Raw genomic sequence first — 23673 nt, 5'->3', positions numbered from 1 at the left:
TTTCATCATCTTTTCATTTCATCATTTCATTTCATTTCATCATTTTGTTTCACCATTTCATCATTTCATTTATTTCATCATTTCATTTCATTTCAGTGACAGATGTATTTAAGTGCTAATGTGATGCCCAGGAGACACCCTATTTCCCTTTGTAAAACACCTCCTTCAACAAAAGGCAATCTCTCATGGCTGGCTAAGTCTACAGAGATACCAGCCTCTCTTCAACCACCCAATTTGATTTGGAACCTCAAACAGCACCTCAGTTTCATAAAAACCTAAAACATAAACACAACACTTGGTTGTAAATGAGCCAACAGTTTCTTGTCTCTTTCTCTGCTCAAGGCTTAAGGCCGTGTCTCCCCAACTACGTTCAGTGGAAGAAAAGATCCCCTGGGCAAATAAGTTTGAGAACTGTTGTTGCAGGACTTCTCAGAACCTTTAAAACACAAATCCTCATCCGCAGGGATCTTCAAGAGGGAGATGGCTGATGCAGCACAACTTTCTTTCACAAGAGCATCTTGCAGAATACAGTATGAGATACAGAAAGGCTGCACTGAGTCTTTTTAAGGGCCCGGGCCTCGGTGGGGGTGGGGTAGGAGCTCTCCAGATAGCATCTAATGAGTAGGAACATTCAGGTTGCTTTCTTTTTTTCCTTATTGGCAAAACTGGGCGTGCACCATGAATGAAGCTGGTCTCCCTTATCTATATCAAAACTAAACCCAAATATGAAATTATCCATATCAAAACTAAACCTAAATTGGGACTCAACACCTCCAGGAGCCACGTGGAAGAAAGCCCCACCACGCTTTAAAGTAGCTTACCTCATCATATTTGCGGAAAGCAAAACGCTTATGACCAGTATGCTGCTAATACAAGTCTATAGATAATGCTGTATGAAAAATTATTTTTCCCAATCATAGCTGGCATAGTCCACATTTTGCATTACACTTTCCCCTCTTTTTTTAAATTTTAAACACAGGTCTTTTTCTCTTCTTTTTTTAAATTTTAATTTAATTATACAAGACGGAGTCTCAGTATGTTGCCCAGGCTGGTCTTGAACTCCTGAGCTCAAGCGATACATCCGTCTCCGCCTCCCGAAGTGCTGGGATTACAGGCCTGAGACACTGTGCCTGGCCTTAAACACAAATCTTAATTCATTCTTACAATTATCCTGAGGTTAGAAAAATGGAAGAGGAAGAAAAATGGCAAGCAGGTAGGCTGACTTCGCCTTCATTATTTGGAAGGACAGTTTGCTCGGTTAAAACACACTACTACCCACAAAGTCCAAGACAACAGAAAAATACAGACTTATATAAATAGATTTTATATGTGACAGCAGTTTGAATGGAGACTTTTTCAATGCAAATGACAAACAGCTGTGCTTCGGAATAATGACAACAAATTTTTTATCTCAACAGCTGTCCTGAGAGCACGTCTCTACATCTCTACCTGCATTCTGGAATCAGGGAGAAAGCCAAAATGGACGACAAGACGCTAGAACAGCCGTGTCCAACCCTTTGACTACAAGGACTTTTCCGCCTATCTGTGGTGGTAGGTATCATGAAAATTATGCATAAACTTTTTTTTTTTTTTTTTAAGGTCATCAGCTATCGTTAGCATTAGTGTATTTTATGTGTGGCCCAGGAGCATTCTTCTTCCAACGTGGCTCTGAGAAGCCAAAAGACTGGACACCTGTGCACTAGATCAAAAGGCTACTCCTTCTGGAAGCAATTGTAAAGAATTTCTGACATTATCTTGACATGAAAACCAATGGATAGTGGGACAGAATACAAAATCTTCAACAATTTTTCTTGTTGGTTTTTTTTTTTTTTTTTGAGTTAAGGTCTTGCTCTGTGGCCCAGGCTGGAGTACACTGGGTGCAGGTTCAAGTGCTCCTCCCGCCTCAGTAGTAGCTGGGACTACAGATGGGCACGACCACCCCTGGCTAATATTTTATTTTTTGTAGAGACGGGGTCTCACTATATTGTCCAGGCTGGTCTCAAACTCCTTGACTCAAGGGATCCAGGACAGGATAACAGGTGTGAGCCACCACACCTGGCCATGTGCATGAACTTTTAAGACAAACACAAGGCCCCACAAAAGTTAAGGTTTTCCCACCTAATTTCCAGGGGATCTTTTGGTGCAAGGATGAGAAGCCCTTCAAAGTACACAGACAACTCCAAAGATTCAAGACAGTTGATTCGGGCTGAGCCAGCCCACTGGGCAGACTGACCTTCAAGAAAGGCCCACCCATGACATACACCAGATGGCTCTCCAAGAATCTCTCCAGTCCAGGCCGGGCGCGGTGGCTCACGCCTGTAATCCCAGTACTTTGGGAGGCCGAGGCGGGCGGATCACAAGGTCAGGAGATTGAGACCATCCTGGCTAACACGGTGAAACCCCGTCTCTACTAAAAAAAAAAAAATACAAAAAAATTAGCCGGGCGAGGTGGCGGGCGCCTGTGGTCCCAGCTACTCGGGAGGCTGAGGGAGGATAATGGCGTGAACCCGGGAGGCGGAGCTTGCAGTGAGCCGAGATCGCGCCACTGCACTCAAGCCTGGGCGACAGAGCGAGACTCCATCTCAAAAAAAAAAAAAAAAAGAATCTCTCCAGTCCTCAGGGTCCCTAAAGCACTGGACAGAGCTAGGAAAGCAAACCCATTTGCTTCTTCCTGCAGGAAACCCCTTGAGGTCAAGACCCCACAATCAGAGGAGGATGGAGTGGCTCACCCTCAGTCAACAGGCCAGACTAAAGGTGGTATAATCTCTTAACCAAGGGTGTGGGCCTCCAGGTCTGACTCCCAACCCAGTGCTCCTTTAATAACTACCCTTTGTTAATTCTCCTTAACAGGGGTTCCTGGCAAGTCAGTTCTCCCTCAGGCATTCAGTTTCCTCACCTACAAGATGAGAGGGCTGGACCAGATGGAAATTCGCGAGGGGGGGGAGGGGATGTCCGCGCGCAGCCCACTCCGCCCACAGGCCCCTCGAGCCTCCATCCCAGTTCCCACCACGCACCCGCCCCACAAATCCTGCCCAAGGTAAGGGCTGGTCCCGAGTCCTCTGGCTGCCGCATCAGCGAGTGCAGGAAGGAGGGGAAGCCTCCAAGAGGGCGACGCGGGCTCAAGGACGCAACTCGGCCAGGAGTGAACTAGGGCCCGGAGGGAGGTGTCCGGGCCGCTCCTCGAGCCCAGCCCGGGTCCCCGACCTGCTTACCTCCAGGGTCCGTATCTCCTGCTGGGTGAGGTCGTTGGACACAGCGCGCTTGGTGCGCAGCCCGCGCAGGCTGCCTATGGAGATGCCGATGAACTTCTGGAGCTCCCGCACTGCTGCAGGCGCCTGGCTGGCCGCGGCCCCTGCGCCTCCCTCCGCGGCCGCCGCATCACCCCCGCCACCGCCCTCCTTCTTCTCTCCCATCCAGGCGGGAAGACCGGGGCTCGGGGGCCTAGGCAAGGAACCCCCGAGCCAGGAGAGCTGGACCAGGAGCGCCCCTCGGCGCTGCCCGAGCCGGGACGCAGGTAGAGCTGGCAGCCGAGTCTGCCGCTCCCGCCCTGGCAGCGAAAATCCGCGGCGGCGGCGGCGGCGAAAAGCCGGCGACCCCACCGCTGCGGCTCCCATAGCCTTTAAGTGGCGGCGGGGGCCGGGTCAGGGCGGCGGGGCATGCTGGGACTTGTAGTCCACGCCGCGCACCTGCCGCCGGCCCCCGCCCTGGGGGCCCGGACCGCGCCCGCACATCCCCCCCCAACCCGCGAGCCCTCCTCTCCCCTCCCCTCCCGGCGGCCGCGGCGATGCAGGCGGTGAGGGCGGCCCCGACTGGGAGCCCTAGATGGGGCTGCTCCGCGCCAACTCCTCCCTCGGGCTCCGACAGTCAGGGGACCGGCTTCTCCCCGTCCGCCTCCGCCCCCCCACCCGGCCTAGGAACTTCCCGCGACCCCCGGATGGGGCAACGTCCCCTGGACGCCTGGCGGGTGTGCGTCCGCAGTTCCTCAGCTGCAGCCAAGCCCTGGAAGATGGGGACCAGGGAGGTTCCAGGATTTGCATGTGGGTTTAGGGGCTGCCATCTAGTGGGAAGGGGCTTACAGCACTTCTCCTGTAGAGCTGGCTCACAAAGCGCTCTGCTCTGGACTGCCTGAGCCAAAAGGATTGCTCAGGCTTGGAGAAAGACGAAGAGCTTTCTTCTGAACCGCATTTACCTACCAAAATAAGTGTCCCATTCCTCCGCCATTCCCCCGCCATTCCCAACCCACCAAGCCAGCCCAGACACGGGGGACAGCACGCTGAATTGTCGGTAGCTTCGGAGCAAGTGGCCAGGACTCAAATTCTCACTCCACCACTGTGTAGGGTGAGACTTTGGGCACGTTCGATTTCCTGTGAATGCCCGAGTCTCCTCATCAAATAACTCCTTCATAAGGTTCCTTTGAAGAATGAGTTAATACATGCACAGCACCTAGATTGAGTACTCGCATCTGTGGTCCCTGGATAAATGTTAGCAATTCTTACTATCTAACCTCAGATCTGAATGTGGCCCTGGACCCAAGTAGTGGCCATGGAGCAGTACAGTACTGCCAAGGACTGGTAGTCCTCTGTCCTCTGTGCCTTTCTGTGCCTCCTAACCCAGCAATCAAGCCTCGACCATCTGTTCACCCTCCCCTCCCATTAGTTCACCCCATGTGTTCTATTATCTGGCAAAACTGAAAAACCAAGTCTCTGATCAAAGCTCCCACACCTTCATACTTTCAACATCTGTCAACCAGAAAAAAAGTCTCCCCTCTGAATTTTCTCTTGTAAGCTGCTTGATTGCAGAAGCCACTAGCTATTGTACCCTCTTTATAGTGCCAGATGTATAGTGCATGGGACACAGTAAAGGCTCCAACGTGCCTCAGGAGCTCTTTCCGCTAGTCGTACGGGATGTTTCTTTTACCTCTCAGGCCAGCCAAGGGTGTGTGTGTGTGTGTGTGTGTGTGTGTGTGTGTGTAGACAGTTGTTTTTTTGGTTTTGTTTTTGTGTTTGAGGATGAGAATTGGACAGGAGGTGGGATCCAAACATTATAGACCCTAAAACAATCAATACTAGGTGGCAGTTTATATTACACCTTCCTTTAATGTTTATATTACACCAGCCTTCAAAATAAATTAAGGGCTGGGCACCGTGGCTCATGCCTGTAATCCCAGCACTTTGAGAGGCCAAGGGGGAAGGATCACTTAAACCCAGGAGTTCAAGACCAGCCTGGGCAATATGGCAAGCCCCTGTCTCTAAAAAAAATAATAAATTTTTAAAAATCAGATCTAGAAAGCAAAACTATAACTTTAAAATTTGTTTTTGCAAATTAACCCCTCCTCTGGAGATTTTCCAAATGCAAGGAGGTTCCTCCCTAACCCCTGGCCTTTCCCATTGAGTCATTGATCCAGTCCTCACTCAACTTATAAAAAGACCCCCTGCACGATATTATGAATTTCTCAACCTGTTACCTTAACCCCACCCGACTGCTTGCGAAGTAGTAACTATTATGAAAGGGAAACTAGTTGTGGTTCTCAAACTTGAACATGCATCAGGATCACCTGGAGGGCTTGTTAATTCCCAGAACCATGGACCTCACCTCTATAGTTTCTAATTTTGTAGATCAGAGGACAGAGCAGGAGAATTTGCATTTCTATCAAGTTCTCAGGTGGTACTGATGTGGTTAGTCTGAGCCCAGTCGCAAGTCTATACTTTGAGAAGCCTAGGTACAGAGGAAGGTCAGTGAGCAGAGAACTATCTCAAGGGACTATCCACAACCCAGCCTGGCTGGTTCAGAGCCTCTGTCCAGCAGCCAGAGCTGCCAGGCTTGAACGACTCAGTCATTCTAATGCAATTCACAGAAGATTTTTTTTTTTGAAACGGGGTCTTGCTCTGTCACTCAGGCTGGAGTACAGTAGCATGATCATGGCTCAGTGCAGCCTAGACCTCCCAGACTCAGATGATCCTCCCACCCCAGCTTCCCAAGTAGCTGGGACTATAGGAGTGTGCCACCATGCCCAGCTAGGTTTAACTTTTTTTTTTTTTTTTCCAGAAATGGAGTCTCTCTACATTGCCCAGGCTGCTGGTCTCAAACTCTCGGGCTCAAGCAATCCTTCCCCTTCAGCCTCCTGAAGTGCTGGGATTATAGGCGTGAACTACCATGCCTGGCTCACATGAAATTTTCTGCTAAGTGCCTATTTATGCACTTACATCGAACTTGTTATTGCCACTGGGGCCTGGTCATCACATTCTCCCTCTAGGGCCACTTTATGTGGGAAGCCACATCCTGAGAAGAGCCACTGCCAGCTTGTGGCATTCATGCCCACCCATGTCACCACAGGGGTGATGTCAGAGCCTGAGACTGGACAAATGCCAGCTCCGTGGTTACTCTCCCGCCAGGTTCCATGCAGCGAGTCTCTCCTCTGTGGATACAGTCTTCCCTCTGATTATCCAAAGCGTTCAGCAGGCCGCAGCTTTCCTTCCTCGCAGATGGCCTCCAGCCTTCTTGCCTGGATTTGAGTCATCTGTCAGCCACGAGTTTACAGAACTGCCCCTTAGAGGTGGAGAAACTTTTTTGTTTTGTTTTTTGTTTTTAAGAGGCGGGGTCTTGCTCTGTTGCCCAGGTTGGAGTGCAGTGGCGTGAGAAAGCTCACTGCAGCCTCAAACTCCTGGGCTCAAGCCATCCTCCTGCCTCAGCCTCCTGAGTAGCTGGGACTACAGGTACCTGCCACTGCATCTGACTAATTTGTAAATTTTTTATAGTGACAGGGTCTTTCCATGTTGTCTAGACTGGTCTCAAACTCCTGTTCTTGGCCTCACTCTCCCAAAAGTGCTAGGATTACAGGCATGAGCCATGGCACCTGGCCGAAATAAGGATTTTTAAATAATCCCTTCATTCGTCCTTTTAACATTCAGTAAGCATTCATGGAGTGCCACGTACATGGCAGGCCCTGTTCTGGGCTCTGGAAAAGAGTAGCGAACAAAACCAAGATTCTTACCCTTAGGGAATTTATGCTGTAGTAAGAGGAAACAGACAAGCAGATAAACGTACAGTGTGTTAGTGATAACAGGTGGTATGGCACTGCAGGGAAGGGGACGGGGAATATGGCCTTTACAACTTTGAATAGAGCTGTTTTAGAGAGTGGGGTAGTCAGCTCTGTCTCTGAATCGCCGTATGACCTTTGGCGAGTCTTATATGACCTCAGGCAAATCTCCTAATCTGGTAGCACAGCTTCTTATTTGCAAGATGGTGGTAATGTTTTATGAGGATGAACAGATTATGTAACACAAAGTAATGGTCATAAAATAAGAGTTCAGCATATTTAATTATTTGAGAAATATTTACTATATGTCTACTGAACTTTTCCAAATCCTTAACTCATTGAACTGTGCATTACTTTCTTCCCCACCTTCCAGAATGAATCTCTTCTAGTTAGATGAATTCATCTATGTGTTGATTCAGGGTTTCAGCATCACCTCCAGGTTCTTGAGGCTTTTTCTGAGGCACCTCAGTAGAGACAGTTTGCTTACTCTCTCCTTCCTCTCCTCTGTCTCAGGTCCCTCCATTGCTTTTCCCGGCTTGTCTGCATCCAAACACCAACAGCAGCGGTGGGAGCGTTTTCATGCACAGGCCCAAGAAACATGAAGAGGACACTTACCATGCGCCAGGCTCTGGGGTCGGCTCAGAGCAAAGGAAGCCGAGTCCTTATCCCTGTGGAACATACATGAAGGGAAGGACAGGAAATGAATGCCAACAAATATATTACCAAAATAAACTGAGAATCATAAGCGCTATGCAGAAGAAGAAAAAAGCAAATAGCCGAGAGTCCCTGGTGGCTAAGGTACTTTACTAGGTGAAGTGGACAGAGAATTACTATCTCACCATTGAACTAAGATGTAAATAAAGAAAAGCAAACCATGTGGAATGTTCCAGGAAAGGAGCACTCCAGGTAGTGGGAACATCGCGTGCAAAGGCCCTGAGGTAGGAGCAGCTTGGCATACTCCAGGAACAGAGTGAAGGCCAGAGGAGCCATAGCAAGATGAGGGAGAGGAGCAAGGGCTGGAGATGACATGGGAGAGCTATGCAGGGGCCAGATAAAGTGGGACATGGGAAGGAAGTTTGGATTTTTCTCCAAGCCTTTGTTACTCCTAATGCAGTCCAGGAGCAGCAGCAATTGCATGGCCTGGGAGCTTACTAGAAACGCAGTCTTGAGCCCAACCCAGATAACTGAATCATAAACTGCATCTTAGCAAAATGCCCACATGACCCAAAAATACATTAAATTTTTAGAAGCACAGTACTCTAAGAAAGCCATGTTCTTTGCAGGTTGCACAGCAAGTTAGTGCAGAGCTGGGATTTGAACCCAGCAGGCTGGCTCTAGGAACTGTGTTTCTGACCACTGCACTGCCCTTTCCCTCACCTCACAGGCTCTCCAACATCTACTGAGGACCTACTATGGCCCACTGCCTGTCCTATGCTTTATGCATAGGGAAAGTCTGTGTATTGAAGGAGCTTTCAGCCTAATTAACAATTTCCCTGTGGGTGGACACTTAAAGTCTTTTCTCCTTTTAAAGATAGCTTCTCGAGGAATGAAGCTTTTGTAATCTCAAAGCTGGACAAAAACTGTGCATCTAGTGGGTCAGAAGTTCTGCTTCATAGGCTGGGAGTGGTGGCTCATGCCTGTAATCCCAGCACTTTGGGAGGCCAAGGTGGGCAGATCACTTGAGGTCAGGAGTTCGAGATCAGCCTGGCCAACATGGAGAAACCCCGTGTCTACTGAAAATATAAAAATTAGCTGGATGTGGTGGCACATGCCTGTAATCCTAGCTACCCAGGAAGCTGACGTGGGAGGATTACTTTAGCCTGGGAGATGAATGTTGCAGGTGAGCCGTGATCACACCATTGTACCCCAGCCTGGGTGATGAGCAAGACCCAGTCTAAAAAAAAAAAAAGTAGTTATGTTTCATAGCTCTTGTTCATGCTTTCAGATTGCTTTCCAAAAGTGCAGAGTCCATTTAAACCACAAGCACCAGTGTGTATCTGCGAGTGACAATCTCGCCAGAACCTCACCAGCACTGGGCATTATCTTGCCAAAAAAGGTTTGGTACTCCGTGAGTTCCACAGGCAGCTTCTTCCTCTGTGGGGTTCACATCCCCAATCCAGTTGCAAATGGAGGGAAAAGCTTGTTAAAGGTGGATGGAATATTAAGTGACAGAGAGGATGGAGGATACACGTACGACTGTGAAGTGGGCCAGATTCACGGGGCTTTTGCACTTAGACTGGGAAGAGTACTATCTTTCCTGGGTCTAATCTGAAACTGTTCCCTTGAGGCAATGAGATTTCAAGAGCAAGAGGCTCAGACAGAGAACATATAACTTTGAGTTGAGATGTGCAAGTAAAAAAGGAAAGAAGACAGATTGGGAACATTTCTCCCCAAACATCCCACAGATAATAAATATTCCACATTATCATTTAATGTCACCAACCTCTCTTGTTCCCATCGCATTGTATTATAATTGTTTATACATCTGTCTTGTGAGCAGACCAGGAGTCTAGACAGTTTCCTGACATAGACAGTGATGCACTTTGTGTGGCATGATGTGCCAGACACACGGAAGATTCTCTGAGAACACTCGTTGAACTGGTCTGAACATCCCACACTATTGTATTATGCTGGTTCCTAACACTCATACTGCAATATAATTCTGTGAAGAAGAATCACGTGCACTCTTTTCTTAGTGGGGCAGCAGGGCAGGGGGCAGGTGGGAAGAGGTGAGCAAGAGCGAGGCAAAGCTTGAAAACTGTGCAGGGGCCAGGTGCAGTGGCTCATGCCTCACACCTGTAAACCCCGCAATTCTGAAGGTTGAGGCAGGTGGATCCCTTGAGCTCAGAAGTTTGAGACTAGCCTGAGCAACATGGTGAAAACCCGTCTCTACCAAAAAAATAAAACAATCAGCTGGGGTGGTGGTGCACTCCTGCAGTCCCAGATACTTGGGAGGCTCAGCTGGGAGGATCACTTGAGTCCAGGAGGTGGAGGCTGAAGTGAGCTGACATTGCACCACTGCACTCCAACCTGGGTGACAGAGGGAGACCGAGTCTCAAAAAAACAAAACAAAACGAGGTATGGGCGCAATGGCTCATGCCTGTAATCCTAGCACTTTGGGAGTCTGAGGCGGGTGGATCATGAGGTCAGGAGTTTGAGACCAGCCTGGCCAAGATGGTGAAACCCCGTTTCTACTAAAAATACAAAAGTTAGCCAGGCATGGTGGCGGATGCCTGTAACCCCAGCTACTTGGGAGGCTGAGGCAGTAGAATCGCTTGAAACCAGGAGGCAGAAGTTGCAATGAGCTGAGATCGTACCACTGCACTCCAGCCTGGCGACAGAGCAAGACTCCATCTCAAAACACAAACAAACAAACAAAACAAAACAAAACAAAAAACTGTGCAGGTTATGGCAGAAGTCCACTGTCAGAAATACTCAGAAGCCCTCAGTACTAGGAAGAACATGGAACAGAGTTTCTGTTCTTTATTTCTCTTGTCTCACCCCCCAGGGCCTGGATCGAAGCCCAGTGCACAGAGGGGCTCCACAAAACTGCACCAGTCACCTGGCATCACCAGGGTGGACCCCCAGATGAGGGTAGGCCCCAGCCTGTATTGAGACAATAAGCAGTCAGAGTCCTGCAAAACTAGGCCCAGCAACCCAGCCTGCAGCAGTGGAGAGGCATTGATTTGCATCTGAAAATAAGCTGCATCTGTATCTTTGCCACTGCTTCAAAAGGAGAGTAAAAAGGGGTTGTTAGCAAAGCTGGTGGGCGGGGTTGCAAAAGGAGGCTGAGTCTGTGGCTAACTGGGTTGTGCGCCACATCAGACATTTGTGCATCTGTCCTAAGAGCCTGAGGGTGGTGGAGATGTTTGATGACAAATAAGGTGGTTGAGGGGGTCGGGGTGCCAGAAGGACCACAGAGGCCACACGGGAAGACAGAAGCTTTAGATGGGGCTGCTTCCTGCCCTGGGGATGAGGAACAGGCGAGGGGGCGGTGAGCAGGTATCGAGGGAGGGGTGACTTGAGGCTGACAGTGCACTCCTCAGAGTGGCAATTCCATGCAACCTGCTGTGCGCCTGTCAGCCTCTTGTCATCACAAACTTTTAAAGAGCCCAGAAGACGCATGCATGTCTCTGGGCTGACAGATCCACGTGTAGAAAGTTATTCTCCATGGAGGTTCCCACAGCACACACCCAGACGTGTACCATAAAGCAAATCTCCCTAACTGTCCAGCCATAGGGAGGACCAGGTTCACCATGTGGCAGGATGTTAGGAGCCTTTACAAAGAAAGCCATGAAGCTGTAGGAAGAGAACACAGAAGTTCCAGAATCGTAGTTCAGTGATTATAACTGTATATATGTATATATATACACATATATACAAACGTGCACATATACATATATATACACATATATACAAACGTACATATATACACACACTTACATATATATAAGATGTGTTGCAAAGCTTAGAAGGATGGATTTATACTAAACTCTTTTTTTTTTTTTTTTGAGACAGAGTTTCGCTCTTGTTGCCCAGGCTGGAGTGCAATGGCACGATCTTGGCTCACTGCAACCTCTGCCTCCCGGGTTCAAGCAATTCTTCTGTCTCTGCCTCCCAAGTACCTGGAATTACAGGCATGCACCACCACGTCCTCCTAATTTTGTATTTTTAATAGAGACGGGGTTTCTCCGTGTTGGTCAGACTGGTCTCAAACTCCCAACCTCAGGTGATCAGCCCGCCTCAGCCTCTCAAAGTGCTGGGATTACAGGTGTGAGCCAGTGAGCCTGGCCGTATACCAAACTCTTAACAGTGTGAACCCAAAATATCTGAGACAGGTCTCAGTTAGTTTAGAAAGTTTATTTTGCCAAGGTTAAGGACGTGCCCATGACACAGCCTCAGGAGGTCCTGATGACATGTGCCCAACGTGGTCGGGTTACAGCTTGCTTTCATACTTTTTATTTTTTTCTTTTCTTTTCTTTTTTTTTTTTTTTTTTTTGAGACAGAGTTTCACTCTTGTTGTCCAGGCTGGAGCGCAACGATGTGATCTCAGCTCACCGAAACCTCTGCCTCCTGGGTTCAAGCTATTCTCCTGCCTCAGCCCCCCGAGTAGCTGGGACTACAGGCATGTGCCACCACGCCAGGTTTAATTTTGTATTTTTAGTAGAGACAAGGCTTCTCCATGTTGGTCAGGCTGGTCTCAAACTTCCAATCTCAGGAGATCCACCTGCCTCGGCCTCCCAAAGTGTTGGGATTACAGGCATGAGCCACTGCACCTGGCCACTTTCATACATTTTAGGAAGACAATACATCAGTCAATACAGGCAAGGTTTACATTGGTTTGATCTGGAAGGGCAGGACAATTCAAAGTAGGGCGCAGCTTCCAGAGGTCAGATTTTAAAACTTTCTGATTGGCAATTGATTGAAAGAGTTATTATCAGTAGAAAGGAATGTCTGGGTTATGATAAGAGGTTGTGAAGACCTGGGTTTTGTCACGCAGACGAAGCCTCCAAGTAGCAGGATTTAGGGAGAATAGACTGTATTGTTTCTTATCAGACCTAAGGTCCCCGTTGATGTGGATGCTGGAGGGTATAATGAGGCATCTCCCATCCCCTCTTCCATCATGGCCTGACTAGATTTTCAGGTAACTCTGGAATGCCTTTGGCCGAGAGGAGGGGTCCATTATTTTTGGTTTACAACAGTGAGAAGTGAGTTGGGGGAGAATTGGACTTTTATTTGGGTTATATTTTATACACATCTCTATTGTTTGGATATTCTGCAGCAAACATTAAAAAATTTTTTTAATGCTAAAGTCAAATTGATGCCTTCAAGTCTATGAACACTGTCATCCCAGCTGTTGCCTCTTGATGGCTAAACCTTATTCAAAGTGGCCAGGGGAAGTAAGTGATTCAATGCTTAGGGCTGGCTCAGTCACCCAGGGCACAGAGAAAGGTAGGGGAGGCTGCAAAGAGTATCTGGAGACACAGAGATTAATCAGGACATGCGGTAAGTCCACCTTGGGACACTTTTCTAAGAAAATCATCTGCCGTATGCTCAAATATTTTTTACAAGGATATGGACGGCAATATTACGTGCTGTTTCAAACAAGCCAGCTTAAATGTTCAACAGTAGAAGATTCGTTAAATAAAAAATATTATGCCGGCTGGGCACGGTGGCTCACGAGTCATCCCAGCACTTTGGGAGGCTGAGGCAGGAGGATCACTTGAGGTCAGGAGTTCAAGACCAGCCAGTCCAACATGGCAAAACCCCATCTCTACTAAAAATACAAAAACTAGCTGGGCATGGTGATGCATGCCTGTAGTACCAGCTACTGCGGAGGCTGAGGCAGGAGGATCACTTGAGCCCAGGAGGTTGATGCTCAGTGAACTATGATTATACCACTGTGCTCTAGACTGGGTGACAGAATGAGACCCTGCCTAAAAAAAAAGAAAGATCTTGGCTCACTGCAACTTCTGCCTCCCAGGCTCAAGCAATTCTTGTGCCTCAGTCTCCCGAGTAGCTGGGACTACAGGCATGTGCCACCACACACAGCTAATTTTTTGTATTTTTCATAGAGACGGAGTTTCACCATGTTGGCCAGGCTGGTCTTGAACCCCTGGCCTCAAGTGATCTGCCTGCTTCAGCCTCCCAAAGTGCTGGGATTACAGGCATGAGCCACCATGCCCGACCTAGTTTTGTCTCTTTTTAATCTATCCCACCATACAGCACCAATATAATTTTGCTGAAGCTCAATCAGTTTCTGTTTCTCTCCTTTTAAAATCTTGCGAACATTCTGCATTGCTTCTGGCACGAACTGGAAGCTTCTCTGTCACCTGACCCCTGTCTACCTCTTTGGCCTCGTGGCTTGCCATGTTCAGACTTCCTGAAAACCAAGACTCAGTGTTTTTGCACTATCTGTGGTTCCTTAAATGTGCAGCTCTCTTTCCTGCTTTTGATGAAGGAGGTGTTGACTTGGTAAACACAATTCCTCAGTATATCACAACACTATGGAATTCATCCTGAAGAATGCTGCACTCTGGGTAATTGTGTACTTGTTTCTTCACTCCACAATTCAGCTTCTGCTCCCATTTCCCCCAAAGTGACTTGAATACCATACTAGCAAAACCACACTACTTGCCTCTTCTTGGTTTATTATCTTGGCAAAATGACCCTATGTTCCAGCTCTCCTTGGCTTTCCAGTCTCCACATTTGCCCTCTAGGAGTTCTCTAGTTCTAGGCATCCCACCTCCTGGAGGCTACTTCTTTGCCTCGACACCCGGTGGTCTCCCCAACACTCTAGGAGAGGCCAGGATGTCCAGATTGACTGCCTCTCTTTCCTGATCCTCAGCACTTTTGTAATCTCTTCTGAGAGTCTGCTATTATCAGAGATTTCCCATATGTGTAATCTCAGAGAGTCATACCTGTAGAGGGACTGTGGTCATCTCTGAACTGGGAGTTGAAGACCTTGAATCTTGATATGCATCTTCTGTGACCTTGATCAGTCTTTTCACTTCTCTAGGTTTTGCTTTCCTAATCTGTACCGTGGCAAAACATATTGGGACCAGGTAAAACCACAGGCCATGGATATGCTGAGGAAAATGAAAAAAATACCAGGACATTTTCAAGGTCATGTTACTGCTGTGGCTGCTGGGCCTGCTTACAGCCTGGGAGGTTGAGGACAACATGACAAGACAAATGTAAAAATGCCCAAAATAGAGTTATCAATACAGTGGTGGTCAAGGATGTGGAGGGGAAACCTCTTTATGACCGCAAGTGAGGGAGAAAGAAGGGCTTCCCTGCTCAGGGGTGAGGGGGTGGCCCTCTGAATGTAGCTCCCTGGAACCATGGATGACCCTTGCTGTCACTTCTTGCAACCCTGAGCTACAAAGAGTTGAGTCCATGTATAGTATCCATTATAATAAAACTACTGGATGCCTGGGTTGAGGGTGGGGGAGAAGGGAAGTACCACACTATCAGGGCTGAGGAATCACATTTTGGGTGGAATGTCAGAACACCCAGTTCACTCATACGCGGTTTACTCATTTGGCTACATAGGGGTTCACATCTTGAGTCCGTATTACTCATCACATCCCCCCCATGGAGATAAGCATAACGCGGTTTCTGCATCAAGGAGCTCACTTTCTAGTCGGGGAGGCAACCATGTGAATAGATAAATATGTGATAGGTGGTAAGAAGGAAGTGGTTCAGGAGACTGCAGGAGCACAGGGAAGGATACAGAATTTATTTGGGAAAGAGGTCAGGGAAGTTTCTCTAGAGAAGATGAACATCTTTTTTGTCATGTATTTGAGTCATTTGTTATCATTGTTTATTGGCTCCCCTTGGCTTTCCAGTCTCCGCATTTGCCCTCCAGGAGTTCTAAATGGCACCAGTGCCTAAATCTTGGGGTGGGGGGAGTTAATACGGCTAAACAAAAGGATACAAGTCGTTTTCAAACTCAGTGTGGACTTCCACTGGTGCAGACACAGTATTGTTGTTAGGATCTTCACGAAGATCCCTCAAAACCGTTTACCTCCATGAGCCAAAGATCAGATCAAGGCTAGGAAACAAAAGTCAACAGACAAATGCATTGTATGGCTCAATGATGACTAATCACCCATTTTATCAATCATTATTCTCTTGAAGCCCCAGAACAGGCATCCTCCTAACCCCTCCACCCTGCTCATTCATACAGCTGCTCTAGTGGGAATTGAGACTTAACTTGGAATTACTCATCTACAGCTGATAGACAGCCTTCTCCGTCCTTCAGGCTTCCTGACACTTTGTTTCTTCCTCTGACATGACACTTAGCTTATTCCACCTCATGGGGTAGTTATTTCTGTCACTGTCAATGCCATCACTAGACACGCAACTCTTCGAAGGCAGAGATGGGGCTTCGTTCAGCTCTGCCTGCCCTGACAAAGAGCAGATGGTTAGTACATCGGGTTGAATAAAAATGTCATAGATAACGAAGTCTGTGTGTATCCAGAGAACATGAGACACATTCTGCTTCCCTTAAAGTAAGGTCCTTGATGCATGAAGATGAAACCACACTAACTAGGAAAGGCCAGGAGAGGTACTAACACACGTGCTATCAAGGAACACAGAACGTTACAGCTGGGGGCAAGGGTCTTGGAGAAGATCAGAACATTTGAAGCAAGACCTGTACAAAGAAAAGGGAAAAGACAGAGAGAACAGATGAGAGAAGTGCCACTTGTGTGTGCAGGTGGGGGTGAGGGAGAATGCTGAGGTAGAATGACCTTGTGCTTTATGTAATGACCCTGAAGTACCCCAGGATGCTGCTCCAACCTCTCCTATGGCTCCCAGGTGCTGTAGGTCCCTTTTTTTTTTTAACTTGTACTTCAGGTTCAGGGGTACATGTGCAGGTTTGTTATATAGGTAAATTGCGGGTTGCGGGGGTTTGGTGTACAGATTATTTCATCACCCAGGTAATAAGCAGAGTACCCGATAGGTAGTTTTTTTTATCCTCGCCCTCCTCCCACCCTTCACCCTTGAGTCGGCCCTGGTGCCTGCTCTTCCCTTCTTTGTGTCCATGTGTACTCAATGTTTAGCTTCCACTTGTAGGTGAGAACATGCAGTATTTGGTTTTCTGTTCCTGTGTTAGTTCGCTTAGGATAATGGCCTCCAGCTCCGTCCATGTTGCTGCAAAAGGCATGATGTTGTCATTTTATTTAATAACTGAGAAGTATTCCATGGTGTATATATACCACATTTTCTTTATCCAGTCTACCATTGATGGGCATTTAGGTTGATTCCATGTCTTTGCTATTGTGAATAGTGTTGCGATGAACATACATGTGCACATGTCTTTATGGTAGAACGATTTCTATTCCTTTAGGTATATACCCAATAATGAGATTGCTGGGTTGAATGGTAATTCTGTTTTAAGTTCTTTCAGAAATCGCCAAACTGCTTCCCACAACGGCTGAACTAATTTATATTCCCACCAGCAGTGTTCAAGTGTTCCTTTTCTCTGCAACCTCACCAGCATCTATTATATTTTGACTTCTTAAAAATAGCTATCCTGACTGGTTTGAGATGGCATCTCATTGTGGTTTTGATTTGCGTTTCTCTAATGATTAGTGGTGTTGAGCATTTTGTTTGTATGTTTATTGGCCACGTGTATGTCTTCTTTTGAAATGTGTCTGTTTATGTTCATTGCCCACTCTTTAATGGAGTTGTTTGTCTTTTGCTTGTACATTTGTTTAAGTTCCCTATAGATTCTGGATACTAGACCTTTGTCAGATGCATAGTTTGTAAATATTTTCTCCCATTTCTGTATGTGATCTCTTTACTTTGCTGATAATTTCTTTTGCTGTGCAGAATCTCTTTAGTTTAATTAGATCCCATTTGTCAGTTTTTGGTTTTGTTGCAATTTGCTTTTGGCATCTTCATCATGAAATCTCTGCTAGATCCTATGTCCAGAATGGTATTGTCTAGGTATCTTACAGGATATCATATTTTTTATAGTTTTATAGTTTTAGGTTTTACATTTAAGTCTTTAATCCATTGTGAGTTGATTTTTAGACACGATGTAAGGAAGGGATCCAGTTTCAATCTTTTGCATATGGCTAGCCAATTATCCCAGTATCATTTATTGAATGGGAACTCCTTTCCCCATTGCTTGTTTTTGTTAACTTTGTCAAAAATCAGATGGTTACAGTTATGCAGCACTATTTCGGAGTTCTCTATTTGGTCTATGTTGTTTTTGTGCCAGTACCATGCTGTTTTGCTTACAGTAGCCCTGTAGTATAGTTTGAAGTCATGGCTCCCTCTTTTTACTCTTCTTTCTTCTTCTTCTTTTTTTTTTTTTATAGTTTTATAGTTTTAGGTTTTACATTTAAGGGAAGCATGAAGCATGGGGAAGGGACTGAAACCGGGGGCTGAGGCTGGAGAGGCCCAGGACTGCAGGGCAGATGGGGCAGCTGCCTCCCTGCCTCCTGGGGGGCTGGCCGGGGAAGCTGATTCTGACCCAGTGTGTCCTGCCAGGGAGGAGCCATGTGGACTCCATGAAATCCGTCTCCATTTCTCTGCAGTCTCCAGGACATAGATTTGCTCCCATCTCCCCCATCAGACTGGGATCACCAAGACAAAAACCAGGCCCCTATCTCCTCCATTAGACTAGGAACCCTGGGGCTAGGATCATATCTTCTCCATCAGACTGGAATTTGAAGGACAAGGACCATGTCCCTATCTCCCATCAGGCTAGAGTCCCCAGAGACATGACTGTTTTTGCTCATCCAAAAGCTGTCAAAAGCAAAGATCGTGAGACCATGACAGGTCCAGAGCTGGGACCTGTCTCCTCCATCAGACTAGGATCTCCAAGGTAAGGACCAGTTCCCTGCCCCACCCCCATCAGACCAGACAGTGTCTCTCTCATTTGATCTTCTCCTGAGTATCAATCCTCAGTGCTAATGGATCACTTCTCCCACCCCTGCTGAGGGACAGCCATCAACTCCTGGAGCTCCTGGGGACCCTGCCCCAGCAATGTGCAGGTGGGCTGCCTGTCCCATGCACCCAATCCCCAAGGCCTCAGCCACAAAGATGCTTATGTTCTTTCTTGTACTGAGTCTGCCTGAAAGAAAAAAAAAAAGAGAGAGGAAATTAGATGTGAGTCTGAGAGCCCCACGCCTGCCAAGAGGCCCCCAGCCCTGACCCCAGGCCCCCCCTCACTGGGCATTCTCGCCCTCCAGCAGGTGGTGGTAGGTGGCGATCTCCTGCTCCAGCCACGTCTTCACATCCAGGAGGATCTTGTACTCCTGGTTCTGCTGCTCCATCTCGCAGCGAAGCTGGGCCAGCTGCTCCTCCACGCTGCCGATCAGCCCCTGGATCTGGGACAGCTACATGCAGTAGCGGTTCTCTGTCTCCACCAGATTGCCCTCCAGGGATGCTTTCTGCAGGACGGCAGGAAGACCAGGGGTCAGTGAGGGTTGTCAGTGTCCTCTTTTGGGCCCACCCCTGTGCACAGGACTCTTCCTACCATGCTGGGCTGGGACTGCTCCAAGGCCTGCATGGTGCGCTGGAGCTCCAAAACCTCGCTCTTGCCGCTCCGGACCAGCTCACTGTTGGTAGCCACCTCGAGGTTTAGCTCCTTTGTCTGCAGACAGGACACAGGACAGGGTGGTGTGAGCCTGGATCCCTCTCCCAAGTCAGGCCTCCTCCCAAATCTAACTGTGGAGAGAGTGGTGCCTTCTCACCAGCTTCCCATATCCCAAAGCCCAGAAACATGCCATTTGAAATGTTAACTTTTTATGGTTAATCCCTGTGTGTGGGAGGCACAGACCAGAAACTTGAGAACCAGCCAGAACATGTAGCCTGGCTCTTGGTGCTAGTTCCTGACTTCTTGAGAGAGAGGTGAGGACTCCCAAGGTCTTTACCCTCCGCCTTTATTCTGTGGGGGCTCCCTACCTCCCCACCCACCCCCTAGATCCCAGCTTGAGCTCAGCTCCAGGTCTGTTGATGCAGCGGGTGACCCTGTGGTCCATGCAGCTTGCTGAGGAGGGGGCACCTCCAAGACACCTGGCTGTGGGCTTACTGTCAGTGCTAAGGCCCCTGAGCCCCAGCCCCTAAGAGATATCTCTGGCCTGCAGCAGCCCTCACCTTGCTGAAGAACCAATCCTCGGCATCCTTGCGTTTCTTCTCTGCCATCTCCTCATGCTGATCACGAAACTCGTTCAGGATGCAGCTCAGGTCCACGCCTGGGGCAGCATCCATCTCCACATTGATCTCACCGCCCACCTGGCCTCGCAAGGCGTTCATCTCCTATGGAAAAAGGGGATGTGGATGTGTGCATCTGGACCCATCCTGACCTCTCACTCCCAAGCCTTCCCCCACGAGGGGACCCCACTCCCCACAAGGACCCCTCCTTTGTTCTCCCTCTGCTCTATCTGACCCTCTAAATGATTTTTATTCATCTGCTCAGTATTGCCTCCACCATCAGACTCTATCTCCCCCATTAGACCAACCGCTCTCCAAAATAAAATCTAATTATTAGGCCTATGCCCCCAAAATTTCCCCTCTAATTTCCAAGCTTCTATGTAGATGTTCAGCTTTGAGAGTTTGAAATGGGACAAGAAGGGGATTTCCTTACTTATCCCCTGCCCTCGTGAGGGAGGCCAGGGCGGGTAGAGGGAGCCTCTGTGGGACCCTGGGAGACTCCTTGGGTACAGAGAAGCAGTGTGGTACAAAGAGGAGTCTGCCCTGCACGCTGGACCCCAATGATCAGGGCTCTGCAGACAGGGAAGCTCTCTAAGGTGCCTAATCCCAGTGCATCTGCTCTGCTTTCTCCCACGGCCTCAGCCATGGCCCAGCCCCAGGGCTCTGCCACCCACTTCTCAGCATCTTTGACCTTCTGCCCCAGCCACCTCACCTCCTCGTGGTTCTTCTTCAGGTAGGCCAGCTCCTCCTTGAGGTTCTCAATGTGCATCTCCAGGTCGGCTCTGGCCAGGGTCAGCTCATCCAGGACCCTGTGCAGGCCATTGATGTTGGCCTCCACACTCAGGTGCAGGGCCTGCTCTGTCTCAAACCTGCGGTGGGAATCAGGGACTTCAGCCCAGGCTGCTTGGACCTGCAGGTCCAGGTCCTGGCTGCTCACCTGCCTTCATTTTGCCAGGACTCTAAGGGGTTGGAAGGGCTGACGAGAGGGTCTAGTGGAAACAAATTCCAGCCCTGGGGCCCCGGGACCATCACAGGGCCAGATCCCATGCCCATCAGCTTCCTTACTTCTCTCTGCCTCCCACCTCCCCTCCTTCTCTTATATTCCCTGCCTAAGCCCAGCAACCTTCAGAACTGGCTGCCTTTACTGCATCCTGGACTAAGGAGTGGGGCTCCTAGGAATGTCCCACCCTGAGCTCCTGGGCCTTGCCACAAGCAACCAAGGAGTCCTGGGGTCAGGAGGGGTACCCTGAGATCCTCCCCCAGCTGGCCCAGGCTGCCCAAGCCCACAGCTAGAACTCACTTGGTGCGGAAGTCAGCAGCAGCCAGATGGGCATTGTAAATCTGTAGCAGGATGTTGGCGTTGTCCATGGTGGCTGTGAGGATCTGAGGAGATGGGAGAGTAGTCAGGTCACTGGATGGGGGTGGCTGAGCCCACACCAGGGTTCTGAGCAGATCTTCCTGCCTGGGGGCCTCTCTTCCCGCCCAGCCCCTCCCTTGCCCCGTGCTGTATTATTGGCAGAGGAGGGGCAAGCAGGAGTCTGAAGGGCTGAAAGGTGCCTCTTCTTCCCCCGCTACTCAGTACCCCACCAGACCCCCATGCCAGGCTCAGCCTTAAAGGAGAAGAGACAGCTGGCTGGGAGTATGAGGCAACCAGAAAAGAATGGGAAAATGTCCGCAGGGCAGAAGCTGTCCCAGAATTCTAGAACAAGGGAGGAGATGTGGGCAACCCCGTCGTTTTACTGTCAGCTAGAGGGTGCCCCTGAGAGGCTCCCCAGAAAGGAGGCTAAAGGAGCCCTCACCAAACAGTGGTTCCAAATCAGAAGTCAGGACCCCTCCTAACCCCTAACTCTGGGCTCCAGCCAGCAGCCCCCCCCCCCGGGGTTTGCTGAGCCCGTCTTAAGGGACAGGAGGAGGAAAGAAGAAGCCAGAAAAATCCCCAAATAAGGCACATCAGAGGCCTTCCCCACCCTGAGGTCCCACCCCCTCCTTTCTGCCTCCCCCTGCAGCAGGTGCTATCGAGAGCTCAATCAGACACCCCCACTCCACATCTCCCAAAACCCCCTCCTGCTGACCCCTGCTCCAAAGGAGCAAGACACCACGCATCCAGCGGCTCACCGGCCCAGCCCTCCATCTGCATCCTCCTGCCTCATCCTACAACCTCTCCAGGTGGAGGAGCTCCAACAGGGAGAAACTGAGGCTCCAAGGGGCTCCACGAGGCCTGTTTGTTCCTGACTCAGCCTGCTGCCCCCAGAAAAGGGGGATGTGGGCCACACAGGGGCCCCAAGGCAGGTTCCCAGAAGCTAAGCCACAGCCAAACCACCCTTGGCTCCCTGATACCCTATGGCTGGACTCCAGGCCTTTGGCCAGGGCAGGAGTTGGGGGGAAGAAGTCATGCCCCCTGGAGACCCCTCCCACCAGCAAGCCCTACCTGGTTCTGCAGCTCCTCGATTGTCCTGTAGTACTGGCTGTAGTCACGGGCGGGCCCCAGGGCCTGCCTCTGGTACCAGTCACAGACCTTCACCTCCAGCTCAATGTTGGCCTCCTCCAGGGCACGCACCTTGTCCAGGTAGGAGGCCAGGCGGTCATTGAGGTTCTGCATGGTGGCCTTCTCACCTCCGGCCAGCAGCCCATCAACGCCCCCAAAACTGCTGCCATAGCCACCGCCAGAGCCAAAGCTGTAGCAGCTGGAGTAGCTGCTATCCCCGAGGGCGCTGCCCAGGCCACCAGCAGATCCCAGCCTGCAGGAGCCGGCATCCAGGCCGCCAGACAGCCGGCAGGAGGTGCAGGACGAGCCGCCCCCAGGCCAGAGGAGCCCTTGATGGAGCTGGAGGAGGTGAACTGGCGGATGGTGGCGGTCATGGTGGCGGCGGCAGGAGGCAGGCACACAGGGGAAGGGCTGGAGAGGAGAGGGGCCCCAAGTTGTGTAGGGCTGCCGGGGTTCACATGCTTCCCTGGGCTTTCATCATCACGGGCCACCTGCCAGCTCTCAGGTGGCTGGGGACCCCCTCCCCACCCATCATTAGGAATTTGCCTCATTTCTCCAAATCCTCGTGCTGAGTGCCGTGCATGTGCATGTGCGTGCCACTGCTCTCAGGCCCGTCACCTGTGATTCGGGCGAGCCCTCCAGCTACGCTTTCCCATGACCTAATACGGAGAAGAGGAGAAGGCAGAACTTCACCGTCCCCAGGCCCTCCCAGGCAGCCACCATGCCAGCCCGGCCCGCCTCAACCCTGTCTGGTGGGGAAATGGGTTGCAGTGTCAGGTGACCCCCCCGAAGTCGCTGTCTTTCACCCCACACTGCTCCACCCACGGTGCTGGCCTGGGGCTGGGTGCTGAAGAGAAAGAGGGGACCGAGAGCCAATCCTGCCTTGGAAACTGAGCCCAAACCCACCAGGCCCACCTCACAGCACAGAAACGCCATCAAGCCTCGGAGACCAACCCACATCGCAGATAAAGAAATTGGGGCTCCAGAGGGGTGCAGTGTCCACATTGGCCCATTTTGCAGAGCCTAACACCCAGGAATGCACTCTAGGAGCTACAGTTCCATCCAATCAGCTTCTGACCCTGCCCCATCCCTAGAAGCCCTTGCTAAACCAGTCTCCTCGTGTAAACCTTTCCCCAGGTTTACACTCCAGGCTGGGGTGGGCAAACAGGGGCTCAGCTATAGGATGGGGAAATGGTGGGCTGTGCTAACAGAGGATCTAAACCAACTGAGAGGGGGATGCCCCCTTCCACTCCTCTCACCCTTCTGTACCCCAAGAGACCTCAGGGTCAGGTGAGGGGCATTTATCTCAGGTCTCAGCCCATAGGAAACCTAAAGGACATTGCCCAAGAAGAGGCTCTTGCAGAGACTCCAGCCAGCCCCCTCCCCACTCCGGGCTCCCCAAGATGTGGCTCCTCGGGTGGGCCATGTGCCCCACCCCACAGCCCCACCTTGCCCTGCTCACCACCCCAAGCCCGGC

At 49.8% G+C, this 23673-nt stretch overlaps 1 pseudogene; it reads right to left on the bottom strand.

The window, feature by feature from the left end:
- Positions 1–18342: 18342 nt before the first annotated feature.
- LOC129469817 (keratin, type I cytoskeletal 17-like) lies at positions 18343–22570 on the bottom strand (annotated as a pseudogene).
- Between the last annotated feature and the right edge of the window lie 1103 nt (positions 22571–23673).

The sequence above is a fragment of the Symphalangus syndactylus genome, chromosome 20 (genome assembly GCF_028878055.3).
Source record: "Symphalangus syndactylus isolate Jambi chromosome 20, NHGRI_mSymSyn1-v2.1_pri, whole genome shotgun sequence".
NCBI classification, from domain to species: Eukaryota; Metazoa; Chordata; class Mammalia; order Primates; family Hylobatidae; genus Symphalangus; species Symphalangus syndactylus.
Note: the sequence above shows the minus strand (reverse complement) of the source record. Positions and strands in the feature narration are given on the sequence as shown.